This window comes from Trichoplusia ni, chromosome 11 (assembly GCF_003590095.1).
Source record: "Trichoplusia ni isolate ovarian cell line Hi5 chromosome 11, tn1, whole genome shotgun sequence".
In the NCBI taxonomy this organism is placed as follows: domain Eukaryota; kingdom Metazoa; phylum Arthropoda; class Insecta; order Lepidoptera; family Noctuidae; genus Trichoplusia; species Trichoplusia ni.
In genome coordinates, this window is record NC_039488.1 from 9080720 (window position 1) to 9099315 (window position 18596).

Sequence of the window (18596 nt, forward strand, 5' to 3'; positions counted from 1 at the left end):
TGAGCGGAATACATCTCGATAGGAGAGCAGGGCTGTGACCTAGTGAGGGAGCGGCGCCGGGTAGAGCAATGCACTTAGTTGGCGGCGCTAATTCTGAATTGTCACGTTTCCTAAATACTAACTTGCCAATGCGCTATCTACAAAACAAATGAAATGTGCTTCTCTCGACTTTATTTCCTTAATTTATGACTGCGAAATATGAATTTAACAGTGTTTAGGATCTTATAAATCGTGTAGAGTTCGTCGTTTTAAGTAAGTACGTCTTATGATTATGTATATCGTACTTTGAAATATATGAGTCAGCGTATCGTTTGCAGTATTAATCAGAGATTAAACTTTACAAAATATTCCAACGCATAGGTAGCGTAATCAATAAATTATTAATATTTTTTCACCTTTAACCGGTAACCGCTATTGCAAAATGTTTGTCATAAAACTTAACTACTTATTCAGGCGTATTATGTAAATTATATCTACGATTTCACTGGTACTGGAATGGGCTCTACATGCCTGGGCCCCGCTTCTGCTATTTACAAAGGCCGATGAATGAATGGCAATTGGATTAAATTTGAAATTATTCCTATTCTCTTAAGCATTTTGCCAACACTATAATTGAAAAGTAATTGTATTGACCATGTGTGCGCCGTGCCGTACTGAATTTCCAATTACTATGTAGGAAAAATGCTAAAGTGAATAAAAAAAATGAAATTTTAAGCCAATTTTCATTCATTCATCGGCCATTGTAAATAGCAGAATTGGGGCCCTGTATAATTGCAAAGCGTGTAGACAGAACAATGTGTCCCATTGCCAGACATTAAGGTCGCGGCCAAAGGAATTGTTCCAGTTGCAGTTGGCTGTCGGATATGCAGTCGGAACGCGGCTAATATGCCAATGATACGCGATACAAGTGGCGAACATTATGTCATTGTACGAAAATACTATGTGACACAGAACATCGCATATTACTAAGATTATGTATTGCTTGTAGAATGTTTTGTTTTTCTCAGACTAAAGGGGTAATAATAATAATATTCTTTGTTTTCCGAGTTTGAGAACATTCGAATCTAATGCAAAAATGAAATAAAAATATCCTCATATCATTATTGATTGTAACTGACTGCACATTTTTGTCAGTACAAAAATTTGCCCCAAATGGGCGTCTATTTTATCTAATGATATATATCTGGAACACTCCTCAATATTCGAAATACTATTTCAAGTATTTATAAAGCAACGGTGTCTTTAATTCCGAGAAAAGTATTTATCGAATATAGTTCTAAGAAATCTATTCCGACGCGTTATGTTTCATAGAGTATCGGTTTTGATGAATCGACAAGGAAAACTAGACTTAATAAATGCAAAACATGTACAAGAAGAAGTTCCGTTGGCAGAGAGGATGGTGACCCAGTCAGGCGAGGCGCCAGACGAAACTCGCTGAGATTGGCTCTAACACAACATACTTTGTGATTACGTGTTTTCACGCACATACTATAAAAGTTAAGTAATCTACCGTGATATTGTCCGTAATCGTGACTTGTGAAGGCGTTGAAATATCGGGAAATAAAGTCTCAATAATGAAAAGCGATAAAAACCGAATAATTATTTTCTTTTTATATTTTTTTTCGATTCAAACTTGATCTTAACTAACTTGCATTACGAAAAATCCAATTGTATTGAGTACCTAGTTATGCATTTGTAAGGATTTTTTTCTGTAAACCGCTATTTAGCAGTTCCTCCCACTCGTACTTGAATTAACAGTTTTTGCAAACGTAATAAATTACATGTTAGAGTACCTCTTAATGTCTGTACGTTTTTGTCTCTCCTACCTCATTAACCCATCGCAACATTAGTTTCTAAACATAAAATAACAGCTAGTTATGGCAAACAACATTTCATTTCGCCCTGTAATGGAACTACTTAGTTGCTAATGGTAATTTTAGTTGCATAAACATTTGCGGTTCAAGAAACTCTCGTATTTATTTCAAGTGCAGATCTTATCTTCTTAAGGAAAAGGAAATTGAGGTGGAGAGGAGCAAGTTAGGATGAGTCAGATATGAGTCTAGTTTACTTTTCACTAGACTTACTGTAGTGTAACTGAAACTGGCCGTGTTCCAACGTCTCCCTGCGGGTGGCGGGTAGCGATATATCCTCGACCCACTCTTTATTTATATCCTGACCGAGATGTCACTGCGTTTAATTTCGCCAACTATTTCTCCACACATGTTTTATGTCTGTGAGCGTAGAGTTTAAAATTGTTTGAAAAAAGTTTTGGGTGAGTTTTTGAGACGAATTAAATTGATTCGGTTTCACCAATTGACGTTATCTGTATGATCTTGTCTAAATAGATATTTTTGGACGAGTTTTTTTATTACAACATGTCGTTGACATCCAATGCGTTTATTAATATGTTCTATGAGTACTGTAGTTCTAACTGGTAGTCGTGGGACACATGTAGTTGTAGAACCCAATATCGACTCGATCTTCATTTTCTTCATGCTTTTTTTTAAAGTTACGCGCTTCTAAAATGTTATTTGTAATCATTGCAGTTCTGAGACAATTTTGAATAATGTTTTTTTAACTCGTACCATCTAGTAAACTAGAGTTCAGAAACAGTTTCCTTCATAACATAACAAGTCAATATGATACGAACATCGCACACTGTACAATCTTTATATTTTCTTATCAACATCCATTTATTGACACTGCATTTTATATCTCTAAGGGACAGTATAAAAATATTTATCCGATTACGTATCTGTCCCTTCATAAACTGCAAACATTATGGCTGACAGGTCTATGTGAATAGGCCGTCTCCATAGCAACCCTAAGTATATGTTGTATTACTTGTAACCACAGCCAGTAGTTTAAAAGCCACGCTTACATGTAATTGAGCCCACAGTTAGCATTTAGTTCTCTATCAGCATATTACACGGTTATAGAAACAGCTGCAATTTCGCAAATAAATTACTGTTTACTGCGATTTATTTATTCAATACACATAATAATATGTAATTTAATAATATTTAACGTTTTTATTATTTACACGAATTTATGTTGAAGATAAGTTTGTTGTTCCAACGAACTCAGTTTTACGATATTCACATTCCTCCAATGATAGTTTTACTGACAATCTGCGTTCGCCATCTTGATAAATAAACGTAAGAAATCGTCTCCGTACCATTCACAGTGCTTTATAGCTGTGAATACAAATGCTTGTCTCAAATGTGGGCTCGGCTTCTTAAGCTTTTGGGCCTAATACCAAGTATCTACATCTACGTGGGTGTAATACGTAACTTTACCAGTTTACTCACAAATAGAGACATTTTCTCACCGTTTGACGTGATACCGTGACGTTTGTTTACGAAAATTGTGTTTTTTTTTTGTGTCGTTACAGGCGAACGCGTACGTATTCAGATTTTTATTATGTTTAGTTGTAGCTCGCCTGTTTGTATACGAGTAATAAAATGTTTCAACTCGGTTTGACACTCAATATACATACGTATTTAGGGTTCTGCCGCACCAAAACGTAAAAACGGAACCATAATATTGTTTTTTTTCGTCTGTCACCAGGCTGTTTCATGAAAGGCGATAGTTAGACAATTGAAATGTTTACAGACGGTGTTTTTCTATTTCCGCTATAAATAAAAATCGATGAACGTTTGCTCAAATATATGAAATGATAGTCTATCTTTTCACAGCATTATTTGTACGAAACCTTCAGTGCCACGAGTCGGAGTACCACTTGATCGGTACTTTATGTATTTTTATGTTTGTTATCCATTACTTGCGTTATAAAATAGTTTCGTCTCTGTAGTGTGGATGTAAATAGTAGTTAATGACGTGAATCTAGTTTCAATGATTATGTTTGTACGAGAGGGACGGTTCCCCCGGGCCGACCAATTAAATTGTTCACACGTCTTGCACAGCGGGGCGCAACTAACGACGCTGCTCTCGTGCGACTGTCTTTAGGGTAATGCGGGAAATTTAATATAATAAATATTTACAAAACGATTTGTTTTCATTTGAATTTATTTGACTGTGGTTTTGGCTTTTGTGTTGCAAATTATTTATGAGACTCATTGAATTATATGAATTGTGTAAGAATACCGTAGCAATTGAGTATGATATTAGAGGATAAGAATAGTTGTTAAAAGTATTTGTGCTAGTGGTGTCGCGTAATGTTTTGCATTTTCTGTCTATTTTTAATATACCAAATGACTTCATACGACTCAAATATGACATAGCCTGGCCTCGGTTTTGAGAACAAGACATTAAAAGATGTCCTAAAATATTTAAATTTAAATGTATTCCAGAAAATGTCTACGTCGATCTACAAAATGACTGAATAAACATTTCATAGAAAACATTAACAGATGAATACGTGTATGGTTATTGCCTATTACAGCGCATCAAAGTTATTACATAAAAAAACTTGAGCTGCTTCCACATTCCGGATTATCGGATGGGAACTTGACTTAACGTGCACCTCCAATTATGGCATTTACCCATGATTTATTACACGTTAAGTTAACCATGTTTGTATTTGGTGTTAACTTGGTAATCGTTCCGACATCCCCTTGGATATACCACTACTAGCGGTTGCCCGCGGTTTCGCCTGCGTTGAATATCGCTGAAAAGCATAATCGTGTTTTTTTATTGATTAAGACAAACCCTATGTTATTTTTAAGGTCTCAAAAAACATGTGTGCAAAATTTTATAAAGATCGGTTCAGTATTATTTGCTTGAAAGCGTAACAAACAAACTAACATACACATTTATATATTAGTAGTATAGTATAGGATGTGAGTTCCTTGCTATGTTAATCGTGTTCTAAATCCAATTATCGGATAGATCGGGCGCGTCGCTCACTTGTTTATTTTTCAGGCGTTATTTATAAACTTGTAGTTAGCCAGTGATAAATGAATGTTCAAAATAAAATGTCCAAACGAGATAAAATTAGGTGAAGAGTGTATTCGAATTTTTAAATCATGAATCGGAATACACAAGATCCTTCCTGGCTATGTAAATATGTCTTGAATAATGTATGTATATATGCGTCGTCACGCTTTTTCTCTGTAACGGGATAAACGAATACCAAGTGAGGAAATGCATCAGGTTTATGTTGGTGGCAGTTGATGCTGCGTCTGTAATAAGATGTCGGGTTTAGATCGTAACGTCGCATTCGACCACGACAGCAATCCGTTTGTCCGTCCATTCTAACAGCTTTACTAAGCGGCATTGATGGCTGGCGACATATTTACTAGAGCTAACGGTCTGATCTAAACTAACGTCGTATCTTAAGTAAATAGAGAGGTCGATACAGAGTAAGTAACAAGTTTATTTTACCATTGATAGAGTCATTGACGATTGGAAAGCTAATCTATTTGATGGAATTTATTTTGTAGCATTTCCTTGAGTTATGGGTAGTAATTATATCTCTTGCTTTCTGCTTACTTTGTATTAGTACATATTTGAAAATGTTATATACGTATATACGTCATACTTTTGGGTACAGACCCGTATAGGATAAAGGTTCAGCTTACTGCAGTTTGGCGATTTTTGTTTAAAAAAAAAACAAACTAAAAAATAAATTAAATATTTTTATGACAGTCAACAAAATAATCACATTATATTATCTTATACTACTAACATTTATGCCATATAAGTACGTATACATACTTAGAAATAGCTACCTTAGTAGAAATTCGACCTGACTATTACAACCAGTCGTAAGTATGAAATCAAAAACCATTAAAACAGGTACTTAACTGAAACCTCGTTATTACGTCATGCAAATATGGCCATACTAAACAAATAGTCCTACAAGCTACCATTGACATTAAAATTGTTCTAAAATTATAAACTTACAAAACGTTCGTTCCTATTTCGCAATGCTAGTAATTATTGGATTAGAAGCAATTAAAACTCGGTTTATCTTTGTGACAGATCAACTTCATAATTATAATGTGCAAGGGACCAATTTGTTTAGCTAGTTTTAGATAGTTATCTGTGGATATCTAGTACTTTCTGTGTTTATTGCTTTGAATCACGAGTTGAGAGACCAAGTTTAGACTGCAAGTCAATTCCATAGGAATTCGTTATTTGAACTTAGGTATTTACCAAATCAAGCTATTTCACGCCGCTGTTTAAATCATCTTTTATTTCAATATTAGAGTTTAGCACTAATTTCAGCGTAAACTAATACGTGCTTCTTACTTACTTATTCTAAAAGATATTATTTTCTAGCATTAATCTAATATATAGGCTCTTTTTTCCCATACCACGTCTAAGGGGTTCTTTTTCCAAAATTATATTATTTGAGGTACCATAAACGGTTATAAACTTTTGCACACATTTTCAGGTCATCACATAAAACGAAACTTCCATTCGTTGCTCTCCCATTTGCCAAGCTCGTGACTTAAAAAGGGTCCCGCTGAAGGACTTCTGAAGTAGAACTAAGCCCATGCTTTAACCATAATGATGCTTAACAAGACCTTTCGGTTTTAAATACAAAAGTAATCGTTTTCAAGTGAATAATTCGTCTTTACATGCTTTTTGAGAAAATGCGAAAATAATCATTTAACGAAAATGAACTTTATAACTGTACAGTAAAAGTTTAATTTTAACAACCTTCAATGACTATTGTTAAGTATTTTACAGTAGTATCGGTATAGTAGGTGTTGTGGTAGCAACAAGAGTGAACATAAATCAATTGAAATATAGACGTTGGATGGTATAACCACGAAATACAAAGGGTTTTCAACTCCCATTGATAAATTTTGTACTTTATCAGCCTGTCTCACAAATAGATATTGTTATGGTATTCTTACATATGTATTAGAATAGTTAAGGTGAAGCTTATTCGTGCTGTCAGGGTAAACAAACAACCAAAATGTTAATGTAAGGAGTATAATAGAATTTAGTAGAACACTATTTTTGGATCTTGTTTTCTTCTGACTTAGGTATTGATTGATTAACAACAAATCAATATAGGTTTCGAAACGTCGGGAACTAAAATCTAAAATTAAACCGCGATAAAATCCGTAAAAGTAGTTTCATTTCAAAATCAATATAGCTTATAACTATTTGTAATATACTATATGATTTTGCGAACTTTGTTTTTCTGTTGTGTTCTGCGTTGTGATTCTAAACCACCCAGAGCACCACAAGCGTCTATTTTAGTTCAGCTAAATTAGTCATACGGTACCTTATCTATTTAAGATTCTCCAGTCTGTTTCACATAGTTATCTGAATAACGCTAAACCACAAAATAAGATTATTTCCAAAATTAAATATTAAATACAAAAAATTAATACACCCTTAAGACATCGTAAATCCGCGTCCCGAAGTGGTTATTGAGCCGCGTATTTCTAAACGTAGTGAATAGAGCGCCCACTATCTGGTTGCGAATCGACTCGTATTGTTTATAGCAGATAGCCGAGATAACATTTAGATTTCATTCGTGATTGTTGCATTGTTATACATTATATTGTGTGGTTATCAAAACGTTACATAACCGTTGTACGAGTATGCAAGTAGAGCGCGCATTGTAAATTGTAATTTCTTGCCTTGGTTATGCGTTGGAGTCTTGGTAAGGTTAAGGCACGTAGATTATTTAATTATTTTTTGTTGCTAAAGGGTTTTGAATATGAGTTTCACGTCAAATCCTCACACGAGCAATTGCCGCCATTTTGCTACTATATTTTTACGTTAGAATTTGATCAAAATACTCCTATTTAAATTTCAATATAAAATGTACATGACTGGTTGTTTTATGATATTCAACACACACAACAGTATTTATTAATATATCTAATATTCTCACGTGGAAATCTCACATAAAAACCACCTTTTTTTCTTTTAATTCTACAAAGCGAATGATGTTTGTCTATAACATTCATTACTTACTATAAAGCAATGACGTATACGCGGCATGGGTAGTAAACAATTGAAGACCGACCGAGTGCATGTCTTAGTGGCCAGCTCGTCCGCCCACAATGCGTAGGCGCCTGTACCAGCCACATTGCAGTCCTCACATAGCTCATGGTTCATATGAACCAACTATTTATTCAAACTAACGATTGACAGTACCCATCGTCCATACCTTTAAGCATAACTGATGCAAAAGTGAAAAGACGCGTTACATAGCGTAGAATATTCTCTCTCTTTCTCAACCGCAACAGTCTTTTTTTTAAGTGGTAGAGGCCCAAGACAGCAAGTGGACCAATGATCGCCTTAAAATGCCGCAATATCCGCTTAATAATCACTATATATGGCTAATGAGGTTTCATAACCGCTTTTGACATAATACCAGAGTAATTAATGCTAAGATATTTAATTAAAATGCCTCGCCCACGACCCGTGTAATGTACTTCGTTTGCCTCACATGAGAATAATTAGTTATTTCAGTTTAATCTGGTTTGACATTTTTCGGATAACGTTGCATAGAACATTTACTTGTATGTTTCATATTTGTTGACTGTACGTGAAAAGTTTGGGTTTATAGGTTTAGTTAATCTAGTGGATTAAATTCGTAAGGCAGCGAACAAGGATTGGAGAAGGAGAGCTGAAGATTGAACTCACTCCCGTGCCATGGGAGAGGCCTATGTCCAGGCATGCAGTGGTGAAGGTACCAAAATGACAGCCATAAAACAGTGAAATTGCACAAATATGTTCCGAATGAAATCCGTATCAACTGTTTAAACAAGAAAATTAATTGATAAGTATGAATCGAAATATGTACGGTCTTTGTAGTTTTTATTATTGCACATATAACTGCGAAGATCTTCATCTAAAAAAATATATAAAGTACCAATGTAACTTAAGATAGAAACTTTGATCAAGCGAGCGATTAATGCAAGCTTACTCCCTCTACATAGGAAGAGGGCTCTGTTTATTAGAAGAGTATTTACAGTCTGGTATCACACATTATTATTACCAATTCACGGCAGGTTTTGGACAATTTATGCTTATTGATATTCGCGGTGGCCACATGGTCACGAACCTTTCATAATATCGAGGATGTATTACTATCAACGTTAATTTATTGCATAGATGCAGGCGATGGAGGTTTGCCGCCAAAGTCCGCGAGAATCATTGAGAGCAATTGATATGCAGAATGTGACTCAATCACACGGCAGCTGCCTCTATTGAATTAATCAATCACCGCGATTATTACTCAGTATGAATAAGTTACTTTGTGCGGCCGGTCAACAAGCAACTTGTAAATATATACTAGTTTCCTAACAAAACTATGTACGTATATATTCGTTTTATTTATAGACGATTCTATATAAAATCTAAGTGTAAACAAAAGGTATATACTGTATATTTTTTATAATATATATTTGAATTTTGTAGAGCACTACCGACGCCCATATTCTGCAAGTCATTATTTCTCAAAGAATTGCTTGAAGAAAGAGTTAAAGAGTTAGGCTCTCTAAGCTCAGCTCAAGTATGTAAGTAAGATTTGAGAAGAGAGATTGAATTGGGAGCATTGAATATATAAGTACTAATTTACTCAGTTCCATCGTTCAGCTTTATCTTAAACAACTGAACTATCATAAAAAGCTGTTCAAACTAAATCAGAAACAAAACACTGAAGCATAACAATGGAAGGACTTGATAAATAATCTTAATAAGGTCACAGGGGTCACGCCATAGACTCAGTAACGTTCTCTCTTTACGAATCTCGTATATCCTACAATATTGTAAAGGCGAAAGTTTGTATATTTGTTACTCTTTCACGCAAAAATCACTGAACGGATTTAGACGAAACTTTGTATATAGATAGTTTATAACCTGGATTAACACAAAGGAAAGTGTTTATCCCGATTCCAGTAGGATCATTTGTAGGGGGCGGTCCGCGGGCAACAGCTTGTAAACTAATATAACCCATTGCCGTCATTTAGATTGCACCGATATATATTTCTTACTAGCGTTTCGTCTGCGGCTTCGCCCGCGTCGAGGTCGGTTATATCGCGTTTCCAAGATAACTCTTCAAAAGTCCGGGATAAAAACTATCCTATGTTCTTTCTCAAGGTCAACTTTATCTCTGCACCAAATTTCATTAAAAAAAAAAAAGATCAGTTCAGTGGTTTAGACGTGAAAGCGTAACAGACAGGCAGGACAGTGTTACTTTCACATTTATAATATTAGTAGGGATAAATAAACGTGAACTGCGACCTACCATTCATTACAAGTAATAGCGTTACAAGTGCTACCGATACTCATTAATGGTTCCGATATGAGACGTTAGTTATTCAACATTGTTTTGCTTTATTTGTTGTGATAACTTCAATATGAAACTTTATTTATAGAGATTAATAAGATATAAATAGCAATAATGATTCGGACGCAGCTTGAGAAGTTGGTCTTTAGGTTGTCGTACTCAAAGGGTAAAAATGGAATGCCTATTACTGAGGCAATGCTGTCTGTCCGTCTGTCACTAGTGCGTATCTTATGAACCGTGACAGAAAGTTTACAGGCTATGTGTTTCTGTTGCCGCTGAACAAAAATAAAGATCGAAATTAAGCATTTGAATTGGTTGTTTATAACTTTGTTATTTTTCTTTGCAATCCACCATTTTCTTTTGTTTCGTGTTTTTGTAGTGCATAGAGAGATTGCGAGTCCGATTCACTCATGATCGGTTATTCAAAATTGTTTTTACGTGTTTGTTTAAGAGTTGCTTGTTACAAATGTGTTACAAATTAGTTACTTAAAGTTTATTCTATGATACACGTAACAGAATACATTGAATCATTGTTTAAATTTTCATCACGTTTTATTTAAACGTTCTCTACATTGACGCAACCATTCGAGTGTTAGTTGAGCCCGGATTGGGCGTCTGATTTGTGAAATGTCGATAATATGGCGTTATCGGAGTAACCCAATTCTCCACATCTGTTCCTATTTCATAGATAGCGCCATCATACAAACTATCTCTGTTGCCACAAGCCATCCGCCATTAATTACATTAGCTAAATGTTTATCGAAATGGCTATATTTTTGCAGTAACTAATATGCTTATTAACTTTAAAGTTTCGTAAATGCTTTTAGACTCTATGTTAAAGTTTTTAAATATTATGTAGCTGTTTTCTGACTTCCCTTAATATGCCCAGAAACTCAGTTCATATTGAGGTCTATAGCAGAGGGCCGTTGCTAAGCTCTGGGATAAACATAAGTTGATAAACTCCTTCCACATTTACTTTCAATTAAGATCGTGACGTCAGCATAACAACGTAGGGAAATCATATATATCACCAGGGTCTTAAAGCAAGGATCAAAACTGATTGACTGCTGCAATTAAGTTTGATTTGTCTTAGCTGCCAGAGCTGTCACTATGACAAGAAAGAGGTTTTGTCATATTATACTCTTTGTTCCAAAGCGAAATGGTAGAGTACAAAAATGTCTTGCCGCACGCTCGCGTTCCGAACACCACTCGTTTCTTTTATTAGTTTATTTTTTGTGGCAGGTCTTTACGCGGCCGGGTTTATACCTTTTTGTTGTGGACTCCGGCCAGCCTTGTACGGGCTGCAGCCTTCGTTAGCGCGTGCAAGGTCACCGCCATTTGCTCTCTTATTGGACATACCATCTTTCAGCTTTTTATACAGCGGAGGACGATTACAAAATACTTTAAATACATTCTGTGGCCAAGCTGTTAAACGAGAATCAAATCTATAGTTTTAAATTAGTTGATTCGTCTCGATCGTTACAGAAACTGGTCTGTGGTAATTAAATAATTTACAATGCTATAAAATAAAAAGCTTGTAAAACCTTATGGGTTTTTAGGTAACGAAAACGACGGTGATAGTCTCGGACATGCATTATTGCTTAATTATACGTTGAATTATTAATTTTATTCAATCTTTATTACGAGTGCGGCGGTAACTGGTGATAACGACTTATAAAGTAGAGTTTTCGTTAATTTATCTGTTATCATATGGAGATAAATAGTGATAATCCGAGTGATATCGTTGGTGTACGGTCGCCCCCTGTTTGCTTACAATTCAAGGTGAAACGTATGTCGCGCTCGCTAACCTACAGGGACGGCCGTGAAGCGATAACTCACCATTTAAATATGTATTTTATTTGAGCACGTACTTTCTAAATGGCAATGAGGTAACAGTACTACCTTTATTGACATGAAATATCATTTAGTTTATATGCCATATGAGCAGTAAAAATACCTTAACTTCGCAGAAATAAAATATTAAAAACACGTCAGGATATGTGATTTAAGCACCTCGATGTTGAATTTATAACGCTGCTTCTTTCTGCTGTCAAGTTGTCGCACATGTCTCTGGCCATAATCACATAAGTTGTGTTCAGTAATAATACACTCCTTTGTGAAATGTGTGCATTGCACTTTGCAAAACCAACTGTGAGCTAATTATGAAGGCTCGTCTCCACCTCATATTAGTCCATGACGCGACGTCAGCGGAGTTCCATTTAAAAAGCGATTTAGCGAAGCGAGCGACACGACATGATATTTTCTCCTCAAATGAGCTGAGTTCCCAGGCTATTGTCGACAAGCCGCCTTTTAAGGAGAGCCCGCGCGCCGCTACAGGCGGATCTCAAACCAGATTCCTTCGTTTAATCTCACCAGTTTTTCGGACAACTGTTATTGCTGATAACTTATGTAGTTATCTGTTCCTTCATGTAAATGTTTCTTTTTCAACCGCACAGTAATTACATTACCTACAGCGAGCTGATATCGATTACAACGTTATTATATTATCACGTATGTCAAATTGTATGTACTGTTCAATACGCCGAATGTTTAGGGATAATGTTACATTTTTCTGAAAATCTAATTAAGTTTTCTCAAACATGGCAATCACATCTTGAAAGAGATATAGGTTTATATCATGTTTGATGATGTACTCGTGATTTGAGGATGGCTGTCTACGCCTACGGTGCTTTATAATCACAGACATAGAGTTAGTGCCTAGAGAGGTAATAAAGTGTGGGAGAGCGGTATAAATCGCAACGCCCTGTGTGTGCTGTCCCGAGGGGCGCACATTCCCTCTAATTGGACGTCTGCGCAGCATCGCCCACTATGGTATCGGACCTCTGTACAACACTGACCACTTTCGCTAACTCTCATACTTCAGTTTCTTTTGCAAAATAAACTGGATTTTTACTGACCCATAAAAACCACACATTTCTTTTAATGTATGTTTATTTAAATATTGTATTACCTTTTACATAAATCAAAGCTTTTATGAGACGGTGTTATTACACTCGATGATATAAAATTTAAATATTAAAATATCACATGAAGTTTACTTATTTAAACTGATTGTCCCACTGTGTGTGTTTAATTTAAGGTGTGAGTGGAATGCCATAAATGTTCAAAAGTAAATGTGTGTTTTAAACGATAAAAATTCTTAAGAAGAATTAATTGATTTCACTATTCGTTAGATTTGTTTTGGGAGGGTTATAAATCAACTTCGTTTTGCGAGAATACTAAAAATAATCCATAATAAAAGTTAAGAAACGTTCCATTCTTTTACGTTTTTCGGTAACAATGTTATGGTAAAAATTCTTCGAAATATACGAAGACAATAAATTCTTGAGCTGCATTTGAGACTGTTTATTTTTTGAATATTTGTGGGCTGTGCGTGATTGGAACTGAGTTAGAAACAATAGTATGTTATTGTAACACGGAGTGGTATAAAACCGCGGGTTACCGGGTTTTATTGTCAAGACTTTTTACTTCGCTCCTAATACTATAGCATTAGTTCAAAGTTTGTGCACAAGTCATTGACTTTTTCGAACGATTCAGATGAAAAACTAACATTGTGTCGTCACTATTGGTAACAAAATTTATAGAGCAAATATCTAATGCGATGATGGAGAAATATATCGTAAATATAATTTCCGAACAAGGATCGTGGTCAATAAAATCCAAAGCGGGGCAGCGCAACATAATAAGATTTCTAGATCATGTACAAAGGGGCTACATATCGCATCAGCTCATTTTACACCTAGTTAGGCGCGCTTCTCCTAGCGGGGCCGGCTATTGTGTAGGCCCCTTGTTATGGTAAATAGTTGGCCTGAGGCCTGCACCTCGTGTGATTGCGGCCACTACGACTTGTTAGTGTTTTCAATGGGATTATTATTGTGGCCTATTGTAAGGACTTACGCTTGAGAACGTTTTAAGAGCTTCGGTCTGAGTTTGTTTGGTTAGTTATTGATACTGGGTTTGAGTATTAGGAGCTAGTGAATAAGGTAATCGTGTAAGCGAGTAGTAATAAGTTTTATGTGATGTTGATATGATTAAGATAGCCATTATTTTAAGGTTATGTACCTAAAGCTCTGTCAAAGTGTCAATAAACAATTGAAATGGTCACAGATGACGTAAGAATAAATATTAAGGTAAAATAACTGTTCTTATGGTTATAAATTTAACCAATTTTTTATTATATTTAGCCTGTTTGTACGGAGCCCTCTGTGTGGAGAGACTGACTCGTACTGAAACGGTTTTTTTAAGAAACAAACTGTTCGGTTTCTAAACGCTAGAACCTACTGGTCTATTATTATGGGTGATATTTACGTGTCTTCTTAGAATTGTACACAATTTTTGAGTAACGCCTCCCCAGTCAGAATAGACTCAGGTGCTCAGGTAGATTATGGCTCATTCATTGTGTGACGCGGCGACAATGTGACGGCAATTTGTAAAGTATTCGTTGCAGTTATTTATGTAAGATCCCGAAATAGTAGACAAGTAATGTAAAGGCGTTTAATTTGTTAGCGTAAAATGAAATTTATTACTGAATACCTAAATTAATGTAAATACCCATTACATTAATTTGCTACTTATCTTACAAGTAGCAAATTAATGTAATGTCAATATTTTCTTATATCTATCACTCTTGTTTCCAAGAGTAATTTTTTGTTGGTTTTCTTACTACCATAATGTTATTTATGTTGGGATAATACTATAGATATTCAACCTTTGATACAACAATACATTGAAATACCCATCTACGATCGTGTGCCACAGAGATTCAAATTATTCTACGTCTGTTCGATGAAAAAGAAAAAATAATTCCAAGAATTCCAACAATGTCCAAAGCGCTATAAATTAAATAGATAATAATTACAATTCAACAATAATCGGGAATTACAAAATAAATCTACGCAATTATATTGGGACAATGTTTTGTCTATAAATACCAAGTCAATAGCAGCACAAATCAATTTGTTTAATGGTTTATTGCTGAATAATTCCGCGTTGCTGAGTTATCGAGTCCTGTACTTAGATTTACAATATTTATGTTATCACAGTATATTTCAAGTTTTATAAGATTACTTTTCTAAGTGGTCTTAAGTAGGAAGCTTTGTTTGTGTGTGTCTGAACGGGTTTGACTATAACAATTGTTGATGACATTAAATAAAGATATAAGAAAATATATTCGTTGCTCCAGAAGGTATCAAACTTAGTCGTTTCATCATTTTGATAAAGATTGTTTAGGGACTACGGCCCTTTTTGATTTTTTTTGCACGAAATGCCCTTTCTTAAGCTCGACGGTAAAATTTCAACAATAATAATGAATGCGAATTGTGAGACCGCGAATCTCTGTTGATCTAAAAGATAAGATCACATACGAGCTTATGTATGTGTGTGTAACTTAGCGTAAACTTTGAATAACGCCCGCACATCGTACTCATGTGTGTGTATGCATATGTACGTGTGCGCACAGGAAGTGAGAATGCGTTTATTTATTCATCTGTTATAAGTTTTCGTTAATAATTCCTCTCGTGTTGAGTCATTGATAAGTTTATTTAGACATGGTTGTAACTTGACTATTATAAGTAAATTATAGATGTTTATGTAATTGTCCGGATATTTAATTATATTATTATAGAATTATATTATATTTGATTGTGATCGACGCTGGTTTAGATAGGAATGAAGTGATAGTGGTTGAGGTCACCAAGACAAACTCACTGTGCGCGACGTTTCGTGATACGATCGATTTCGATCCCTGCGTAAGACAAGCATTTGTGTGATTCCTGAATGTACATATGTCCTGAAAAATATGCCGTGTGTTATATCAAATCCTAAGTCTATCATAACCCAGTATCAACTAAGGTTTATAATAAGTCATAAATGTCATTGCTGTATTTAGTTGCTTTGTTGGTTATAAGGTACGGTGATATCACCACTAATATTATTTGGAAATTCTCTCAGTTTGTCTGTTGGGTATTACCAATGCATTCGTCATTTAAACTTTTCGCAGAATTTCGTGAAGTGATTTTATTATAAAAACTTTTAGTGGATAATTAAATTTCACGACGATTTCATTTGCATGTCTTTCATTATATGTAAGAAATACGGATTGTGTATATAGGTACGTATAGGCTAAAGCAATGGATGGTCAATTTAAGTTGCATCTCATCATTAGTGTCAATCATTGTACCTACCAACCAGCAAGCAGTTTGCAATCAAAAAGCAATGTGTTTTTATTAACCCAATCAAATTTCTCGCTTAACTATTAGGGTTCCGTAGTGAGGTAAGCTGTTATTCGTCGGTCCGTCTGTTCGTCCGCCTAGATAGCTATATGTGATAACTAGAGTTCTAATTTCCACAGATGATGTATTTTTGTTAATAACAATATCAACGAATATTTAAATTAAAATGGACTTTAAGTAACGTTCCTACTTTCAGAAATGTAATGGGGACTATTTTCTCTTTTACTTACGAGAGAATTTGTACGAAGCCCTCAGTGTTATTACCGACTCGCACTTGACGGGTTTTTTTTTTAATCTTTAAAAATAAGTTTACTTCATTTCCTCAATTTAGAGCTATAAGTACAGAGATCAATCAACAAGTAATTATATCTATGATTAACTAAGTGGACAGTTAATTCATTAGCTCGCTTTACGACAAAGTTGTCACAGATTAGGAATCTTGTTTTCTCATTTACTAGACGACTTTCGTAAGATTGCCTTCCATGATGGCTTGACGAGTAATTTGTAGGGCACATTCATGTATGTAAACGGTTTTATCTACAGTTTTTACTCTACATTGCATGGTTTAGACTGCATTCTTTCGAAACTGCTTTTTGTATTTCAATTCTCGTACACATAGCGCTTTTTTGGCCTCAGCTAGCAAAGGTTTTCTGCATTTGAAACCACGCAAGCTCATTGCGGGTTGGCGATTCAATTTGGAATTAAGTTTTCCTCACGATCTTTTCCTTCACCGTTTTTCGGTGGTATCTTAGAATAATTAAAAAGTAATAGATAACATATAGTTTTATGGTGATGGTAAAAAATCAATTGCCGCAAATATTGCTTAAATATTGTTTTTTTTAACGTTTTGAAACTAGCTTTTTAAAAATACTTAATTAACGTAAGTTTAGGTATAAGAGCTTTGAGAATCAAGTTCTACCTAAAGCGTCTGTTAACTGTCTTCCCATAGTGGCTTAAACTAAATATACCTTCTATAAGTGGTACAGCATTATGCCCATATCCATCCAACATAGTTTGACAATGAAATGAAACCAGACAGCTGTGAGACGAGACAGGCATACGGAGTCGAAGAAAATCCTCAGTAACGGTGATTTATCTCAGTCTAAGGGCCTTTCATGACATTGGATGTCGGGTAATTGGACGAACTCTTCAATCTGACCTTGTAGGGCTGGCTTTACCATAGCCGGCTTCGAGACGCGATTGACCTTTTGCGAAGACACGTGATTACCGTAGCGTAATTTAAAATAATTACATTATAAACAGATGCAGATGTATGTTCCTTATTTATGTAGCTACTAGTCTGCTTTTGTAAGTACTTAGTATTACAAACGCATGTATTGAATTCTTTATGCGGTTTCCTTGCGTTTCCTATCGCGTGGAGTGCTATTGTTTGTTAATTAATAATACTTAATTTCTTTAATTGTTTAATGTATCTTCAAATAATGAATCGAAATTAAATGGAACGTGTGTTGGCTATAATTTATCCATTAATAAATTAGCAAAAATGACATGATTTTATAGAACACTTAAGTATATGTTCTTGTTAGTCAGATTTTGCCTTCTTTAAGTTCAATACCTAAAATTTAGAAAATTCTGTGTTATAAACATGACAGTAAGCAATGTTTTATAAACAAGTTTCATATTTGCCAAGAATACCTTTCAAGGTTGCGCATACGCAAGGTCAAAGAATTCATCTGACCTCACGTAAAATCAAGTTCCATTTATGTTGAGTTATTAACAATTTGAGCTTCTACAATTATTATTACTCGCATTCCGTTTGCGAGACCTTTTTATTCATGAACTGGTTTAACGGATCCTTTTTTGCGAAGTAAAAAGTGAATTTTGATGTCTTGATAAATTTGCCCACAGTGTGGTGATATAAGACGTCCGAAAAATTGAAATTTAGAAAAATAAAGTTCTATATTTATTAATCTCTTTCTCAAATCGCCCCTTTTTAAGAATGTCGTCGCATCCTTTCATTCTTTTCGTATTAGTCTGTGAACATAAACTTACATAAAAGTACATATTTATTGTGGAGTGTATGAAAACATTCCTTAATTTTATAGTAAGTAGTAAGATACTCACAAATTTTCCCAACCGTTGAATATTGCAGC

At 34.9% G+C, this 18596-nt stretch overlaps 1 protein-coding gene across 2 annotated transcripts in view; it reads left to right on the top strand.

The window, feature by feature from the left end:
• The window catches only part of LOC113498967 (integrin alpha-PS1), an 84197-nt gene that overhangs the window by 1157 nt on the left and 64444 nt on the right, over positions 1-18596 (top strand). The window lies entirely within an intron of this gene.